Here is an 8,993-nt window from a genome sequence, read left to right on the forward strand (position 1 = left end):
TATCTGCCTGGGAGCAAGGCCCTCCTCTTGGCCTACGAATTGGGATCAGTGAACTCTAGAACTTTTTGGAGTCATTTGACATCACTGCTTTGTGGGGTGACCTGTCAAGCATATGAAACATGACAGCTGCGCACTTGTACCTCAAGTGCACAAACACAATAGATCAAACACATTGCGATTCTGCATCTCTCTGCCATGGTTTTTCTGGCTGTTTTTTTTCCTTTTGTTCATTCTGAACAAGTTGGACTTTTTGTATCCCTACCAGCCTCGGAAGCTGAACATTTCTTTCTCATTTTTAACAAAAACTTGTGCCAGCCATGGATTCCAGTGGTTATTGCATAATTTACCAGTAAAAGATACACTTTCTAGTTACCCTTTGCCATCTTAGGATCTGAAGTAAAGTGAATCTTTCTGATTCGTGTCTCATAGTTCTACAGATTATGTTTTGGTTTTCTTTACATCAGTGCAACATACAATTTTGCTGGTTTAAGCAGAGACTATTAAAAACAGTGTTACCATGGTAAGGCCTTCCACCCAAATGAGTAACCTCACAAAAAATATCTCACTGCTTAATCATTGTTGACATTTGAAAACAACAAGGTTTTAATTAATAGGTCTGTTGATGATGCATGAATTTTAAAAATTCATTTTGCTTTCCACTTAATTAGCTACGTAAAACTAATAATTAGAGACAATAGAGATGCAAGTCTCTAAATTACAGAAGAGAGGAAGAAAGCATGACACTGCTTTTTCATAAAATAAACTATATTAAAACTACAGTAAGCTCTATAGACAATTTAAATACTAATTTTTGTCTGTGATGATCTTTCCCCTCTTGTACCTTCTTCAGTGAAAATAATGTAATTGAGGTAGAATGTATCCCAGGTAGCCACAGGAGATGTAGCCAGCAATTGTTTTATTTAAGGATTTTTTTTCCAAGGGCTTTTTTATATCTTCCCCTTGTTCTTATTTTTCCTACCATAAGAAGTGTTAAAGAAGGCTTTTTATTAGGCATTTTATTTGGAAAAACAGTTCTGGAATCTCAGCAGCAGAGAATGATATAAAAAACTTATTTTCTCCTTTTTGTGTTATTTCTTCTGTATGTACATACTTTCCCCTTCTTATATAGAATTCTTCTGTAAGGCTATTTGGTGAAATTAATGAGAAACTCACCTAAACCCAGTAATGTTGGAAGGGTGTTTTTTTGCTAGGCAGGTCGTTTAAAAACGAGAGGAAAAATAAGAGTGATGCATACAGGCAAATACCTGTTCTTTGGACTAGAAAACTGAGGATCTGACAGTTCCTTGGGTGCAAAGCAAAGATCCTGACTTCCAAGGACTCTAAAAAGCTAACCAGTCAGTTTGCCTCATAAACTCCTAGAACAAGTGTTGGAAGTCTTCTTACGCATTGGGAATTCTGCATGAACAAGGAATACAGCTTTCAAGTAATATCCACGTCAGATTGCAAGGCTTGAGGGAAGAGTCGGAGTTTGGTGAGATTGGTTAAAATAACTTTACAGATTGAAGCAACAGTCTGCCACCTAGTCGACATAAAGTTTTGCAGATTATTTTTTCACTTTGTGTAAATTGTGTAGAGTCCTTGAAGATCCCATTTGCAGTATAACGCTGCTAATTATGTTTTTTCCTAGTAGGTCCTAGGTGTATTTGTGTTTTTTCATCATGGCAACTCCCTGCTCACTTGATACAGGCAACGTTCTGGACCAGGGAGACTGTAAGAGTCATGGAGTAAGCAGGTTGCTCTCCGCTCATTCAACTGCGTTGCATGATTGGTGATTGATTGCCATCTGTCAAGTGCCTTGAGAATATTTCATCTCAGCATCAGACATGCATGTGAAAGTTAATATGAAGAAGTAGTAACTCTCCCAAAGTTTAGCACATCATGGTCACATTAGCTAAATAATATGAAGCAGGTCAAGTATAGGACTTCTGTGAGGAAGGCAATGGCTAGTGCTGGATGCTATTCTTCAGTCAGTAAAACTAATAATACTGCAAAGGAATGTGTAACCTGTTTGTCTGGGAAGAAGCAGCACACTTACCTTGAAAAATCATTTGACAGAAGGTGATGCAAGTGCAGTAATTACAAGGGCTGTCTCTGGTACCTCTGCTACTGATGCAGGAAGTTAGTTTGAACTTCTTTACTGACGGAGAATTAAACCATGCTCGTCTAAATAATTGATCACTGTTGTCCAAAAGAAAACTCTGAAACTCTTGAATAGGAGAAAATAGTTTTTTATAAAATGGTGTCGTATTTTTTCCATTTACCACTTGTGAGACAATGTTCCAAAGAAAAACCTGCTGCTTTCCTTTTTATATGTGAATATTCCCTGCAGAAGCTCACTAGTACATCTGGTACAGGTCTCCTTTGAAAGTTACACTGGTGAGTACTAAATTGAACTGAGGAAACCTTGCTGTCTTTGTGTTTCGGTTTCTTTTGTCTCCAGTAGGAAATGCTGCAATTGGAATGTAAACAAAAGTATTTTTTTCCCTGAAATGAAATGTAGGCAGCTTTGGCTATCTGATGGTTGTTCACTTTCTGAGATTCCACTTGTAAGTGATCCAACTTTAACAGTTAAACAAGAGAGTCTTTCCATGTGACTGGAATACACCTTATATTCATGATTTCTTACCTGGCATTTTGAATAATTGCTTTTTTTTCTTCTAATTATGAATTCTAAAAGCAGACCTATGAACAAGAGTGATTGTGCTGTTTTCTTAAATGAGGTCATTTTGCCTTGCTGTGGCTTAGCGTGCAGCTCCACAAACAGTTGCATCAGCACAGCTGAGGGATAAACTAGCAAAATGGTAGAAAGAGTTGGGTGAGGAAAAGGGCAGGAACCTCTTAGTCAGGCTTTGCTACTGGAAAAATTGGAATGTGGAATCTTTGTGTTAAAGATCAGTCATGTATTAAATGTATCTAAATTTTTTTCTTAGATTCTGCACGATAATTTCATAGGAGAAGTGATTTGAAAAACAAGATATAAGTAAACTTGATTTTCTGCAGAAACAGTTCTTTCTATGAGCTTATGGTGTTTTTAGAAACACCATAGTTTGGAGAGGAGTGATATTATGCTGTTTGATTAGAGAAAACCTGAAGACTTCTGACTGGGTTTCTAATGATTCTTCTTTAATACTAGAAATGCAAGCTGTATCTGGAAGACTAGAACAATAACATCATAAGTTGTAAAAAGTTCTGCTGTTGGGAAGGAAAGGAATTTTTAATTAAATCAGTGAACTAAATCATCGGAGATCAACTGGGGACAAGATGAAGCAGGCAGCTGATAAATATACAAGTTACTGGTTCATCTCACTTGATGGCAGAATTAGGATGTTATCAGAGCCAGTCTGTGGCAAAATTTGTCCCTTTTAGCAGCAGTAACTTTCAATTACTTTGGGCTAAGTGCAGTTTTACTTGCTTGTGAGTCATTACAATTATAGGAATGTAATCTTAGAAGTCCTGATTTGTATTTGTAATCAATAACATCTATAATATTTATGTTAACATTACAGTTAGTGCTGTGCTTCCTGGTATAACGGCACTTCTCATATATATTTAAGATGACTCTCATTTGTTTAGATACAAAGATACAGCATTTGCAAACACTTAAACACAGCTTGTCCTAAATACCCAAAAAGGTGGAACCAAATTCCCCAAATAATGAGACTTATTTTCTATTAAAATGGAATTATTTCTCCCATTCACGTTTGCCATTCTTTACACTAATTTCCAGTGGTTTGCTGTGGTGTGTAACTTTGCCGTCGACAGTCAGAAATAAACAAGGTATCCTTCCCTCCCACTTTATAAAGTTTTCCCTCTTTCCAGCAATGATAAGTTGTCTGTATATAGACTTTGGAAGCTGGGGAGGAGGTTGTTTTCAGAAATTTGTCTGGGTCTAAATACCATGTACAAATTTAGAATCAAAGTAGCAATTTGTAGGGAAAATGTTTTCCTCCAACAGGCTTGAGCCACACTGGTAGCAGATGTTTCTTTAACCTACTACATCTGACAGCGTGGCTACAGAGCCGGTGCCTGTAGCTTTGATGACACAACGTTTGGTAACCGTTTGGGTGCATTCTGAGTGTGATTTTATGAAGGAAGAACATTTGTAGTAGATGGCACAAATTACATATTGCAACTTGCTGTAATTACAGGGTAGTATGTTCAGGGAGCAGTCCCTGTAACATAATGTAAACTAATGTTTTATCTATTCAAAAAGCCAGGTGAAAGAGACTGCCTGTATATAGTCTTTGGAAAGAGACTGCTGTTTCACATCTTTAAAAGTACTGAGTGTCCTGGAGGTCATTGGGTGCCTCTGGCCACTCAGCCTGTAAGAATAAGGCCTTTTTTAAAAATACTTCTAAATATAGATTTGGAGTCTGCTATTACCTTCCGGGAAATGTATTTTCAAATCTGTTTATAGTGTTAAATGAAATTTGCAGGGTACTTGGGGGTTGGGATGTAGGATTCTCTGCGTATTCACTGCTGCTTTTTGACTGGGGTTTTCCTGAGCTTTCCATGGATCTGTAAGGAGGATGAGGAGAAATGCACATTTGTTTAGCTTTTCCTGAATTCGTACTGTCAGAAAACTGGCCATCGCTTGTGCAGGGAGGTAGCCTGGTCTCATCTGTCAGCTTGTGTCAGTGCATACCTCTTCCTCAGACTGAAAATCAGGTAGTTGGGGGGGTTGCTGCTGCCATCACAGGTCATCTTCTAGATTTCAGTACGCAGCCCTCAGCATTCTTAGGCTTGAGAAAAAGGCCTCTCACCCTTCTATGCTCTCTCCATCCTCTCTTTATGAGCATACAAAATGTGTCAGAACTGATACCCTCCACTGTAAAGACAGGTTCCTGAGTTGAAAGTGAGGAGTTTTCTGAGCTGTTTAGGTTTCTAAAGGTCTAGCACTGAATTAATGACATGCTGGAGTTGGAAAGAACCGGTCATATTAAAAGTGAAGAGATGATGTGTTCTGGTTTTGCTCTACACCATCTTTCATTTTCTCTTTCTCCCATTTTCCTTGTGTTTTTTCTTCATGCAGTTGTATTTAAAAATACATCATTTATTGACTATTGTTTTGGGGATGCTGCCAGGTACATCTGTAGGTTTGGGGTTTTGTCCAAATCTTATTAAAGTCAATTGAATGTAATGACTCCACTAGCTCTCAATGGAGATAGATTGAATTCTTTGTGGAGTGTGCAAGAACTGGCCAAGTTATCTCAGCATTTTAATTTCTGTATGTTTGTGTATAATTCTTGCAAAACAAAATACTAAAATTTTGAAATCTGAAATTCCTTCCATCGCTTCTATCTGTTTAGTAAAAAATATGTAAGGTATCAAGCACAGCAAACCATGTTAGCAAAAAGCTGTCACAGTTAAAAGTCCAGCTATATCCAATATAACTTCTTCTACACTACATTTTAACAGATTTTAATTATGTGAATTACAAAACTAAAAAAGATATCCCTCACTTACATTTTTTCATCAACCACAGGTGATGTGTAACTAAGAAGAGAATGTCCTTGCCTGTATTACAGATTAAATGAATGTTAGGAAATCATACACCATTTGCATTAGTTATTGTGAATTTAATGCATTATTGAGGTGTAAAGGGAGTTGGTTGATACCTGTTGTGAATTAAACAGTGATAATGAGACAATTGCTTAGAGTTAAGTTATGGTATTCATTATTTTGCTGAATGATGATGAATATATTACTGAAAAGAAAAAAATGTTAATGCATGCAGAAACAACAGTTTTCATGGAAGCTTCTGATTTACTAACGCTGACCAAACACAAATAAATAATAGAAATAATTTCCAAATAGGGATCTTACAAGTGATTTCATATTCTTTTTAGAATACTTCAAAGACATACTACGTTGTCTTTTGGATTGTACCTTTGTACTTGAGGACTGGTACAATTGTAAATACAAGCAATTCTTAAGTAGATAATAGTCAAGCCACGAGTTTGTATAAGCCTCGATTATAATAATTATTACTTCTTAAAAAATCTAATTGAGAAACTGTTTGTAAGGAAAACTGCAATCACCTTTAAAGAATAGGGTACACACAAAGGAGAAAAAGTTTGCTCAAGGTGAAACTGAAGGGTTACTGCCCTGGACTTGTTACCTTCTCCCTTTGTTGTGTATTTCTGTAGTTAAGAATCAGATCATGAGAAAACTTGATTCCTGTAACTTCCACACTGGTGATGGGGTGCGGGTGAAGTACTGTGTTCTCGTCCAGATATTTTTTTTGTTGTTACAACATGCAGGAATTCTTTGGGACAGGCACTATGCAGAAGTCAGATGAAAAGACTGTCCCTGTTTTAAAGAGATTTATTGAAATTTTTTTTTTTTTTTAACAAAAGATTAATTACACAAGGTGTAGAGCATTACCTGCTCCAGCACCTTGTGTAATTTTTCCTAGGATAACTTGACATACAAGAGTTTGTTCAGTGCCCAGATGGCCTGTATACACAAGCATCAAATTTGCTGAATTCTGAACATCATGGACTTGATGCGTGGTATGTCTGGCACATCCAGTGAGTCAGAGTAGTCCAGTGTAACACTTAGTGCATACGTGGGGAGTACAGTGTGTCCAGAACACATCTGACCTCTGCACTGCAGAACGTGGCATTGGACTAGATCATCTTGGTCTACATATGTGCAGGTACTGTTGCCCAAGATGTTTTAAATCTGAAAGTTCCCACTTTCAGTAGTGAGATTGCTGTTTCCACTGGGGCATAATTTCCACATAGAAAAAGAGGACATCGCCAGAGGAACTCCAGATGTGTAATATCCATTATTCAGCAAATCAAATGAACAGCTGCTGAAATGTTGGCTCTTTAAGCAGTCCCAATAGAATTATTACAGCAAAATGTGTGTGTTTACAACAAAATAAAAGTAACCGTGCAACACTGGAAAAAAAACAAACCACAACCAAGGTGTTGTAATTAGTGTATATTACAATTAAATTTTTCTGCAATTTATTTAGTTAGACAATATATTTGGTGCAATTCGCAAAGAGACTTTTCAGACCCATTTATAATGTTTGCATGCTACATTTTTATGGTGAAACTCTTCCACCTTAGCATTTTTTTCATATATATCACATCACATATACAATTAGGATTATTTTTGTATTTTCCTTATTTTTAATTATCCTTGGGTTTTATATTCAGTATTTTTCTAATATTTGTAGATACTTGAGTAAGTCAGTCAGAGTGTTGCTCATCAGCAAAAATGTGTATCGTGTTGAATAGTGTCGTTGGAAGTGGAAACCTAAAAAAATTCCCCAGTTGATCTGAAAGGCAAGCTTTAGTTCTATGTTTTAGCACTGATGTACTTAAATGTACTGTTTCTTCTCTTTTTGAGTCTTTCTTACCAGGACTGCTGTCTTAAATCTTGGGTTTGGAAGTTACAGTACAGAGCATGATCTCCTTCGTATGGCTAGAATTGCACAAAGGGACAGCAATCTGTCTGTATGAAATAACATGCAGATCAAGGCTTTAGAAAGGGGGGAAATCACTAGACCTGCTGGTATCAATGGAGACTAAGAATTAAACTCTAGGTAAGAATCTGTAATAATGCCAATACAAAATCTGCAAATAATTACAATATTAACAAGTAGCGCTGCTAAAAGCTAGAAGACATTATCAGCAATAAAAGAAAAATGAATAGTACATTCTGGGGCTCCTAAACTGACAATTAGGACACAATGTTATTTCCTTTTAATGTATTACACCACTTTAATATCTACACTAAGGTTTAATATCTACAAAAGGTTTAATATTTAAGCAATATCAATTTTAAAATCATGTTCTCTGAAAAATATAATTACTACAAATATTGAGTACTGTATTTGAGAACTATGTGAAAAAAATTCCTTGTTTTCTTATTCAGGGGGTTTTTTTGTGGATTTCAACAGCATTTAGACATACATAATGTGAGTGTGCACCAGGTTTCATTGTTTCCTTGTGCTGCTAAGTAATTTTCCTTCCTTGTTTCCTCAAGGCTTTCACAGATCAACAGAGGATGGAAAAATCACTAAAAATAATAGGCAAATTTTTGCAAAATTTTAAAAATTGACAGTCATTCAGAGGAAACTATATCGTCTGAAGAAACTACTTAACCTTTTCAGGCTAATATATCTGACACTAAAATATCTTAATAAACCATTCTTTCCACACTGTGGTGCATACTGAAAGAGGCATAGTTAAATGTTGTGCAGCTGCTATGGCATGTGCCAAAGTTTAGACTGATCTAAGCGAGCCTTAGAAACTATCTTTAGCATACAGATGAGTGATACTATCCCAAGCATGTGCTCTTGTCTTTTTACCTGGTGTGCTGCTCCTGAAAATCTGATGCTATCACATAAAACAAAATACCTAGTATCAACAAGCACTGTTTTGTTCTCTACTTGAATTATGCCGATTTTAATTAACAGTCTGAACATTAAAAATGTATTGCTTTCTGACCCTTTGCTTGTTGAATTGTTGGGAAATAATTCATTTGCTTTTAGCATTGCTTGGCACCAATTTCATGCTTTTCAATTGTATGCCATTACAAAGTACATCTTCTTTCATTTTCTGTTGTTCTGACATCATCAAATTGTAGTCACTACCCTGTTCTACAGTGCTCTTGTTGCTAAGAGCTTTGACTCTCACAAGGCAAAAGGAAATATGTGCATGTGAAGAAAAGAATCTGACATTATTTCAAGCTTTCTCCTGCTGTTTCTGATGTGCTCCATCTTGGAGATTAGGGAACCAAGAAGTCATGTTAATCTCAGAGCTCTGGTTTAAGCCTTTGGGAATGAAATGCTTTCTAGACCCTCAGTTTGCTGATCCCAAAGGTGCACCCAGGTGCAGCTTTGTTTACTAAAGAGCCAAGGACACATTTTAACAGAACTGCACTACTGCCTCTGTTATAGTCCTTTGTGCGGGCACATCAGAGGAAAGAAAATGCATGGAGGACTGTGAGGT

The sequence above is a fragment of the Strix uralensis genome, chromosome 8, assembly GCF_047716275.1.
Source record: "Strix uralensis isolate ZFMK-TIS-50842 chromosome 8, bStrUra1, whole genome shotgun sequence".
Lineage (NCBI taxonomy): Eukaryota > Metazoa > Chordata > Aves > Strigiformes > Strigidae > Strix > Strix uralensis.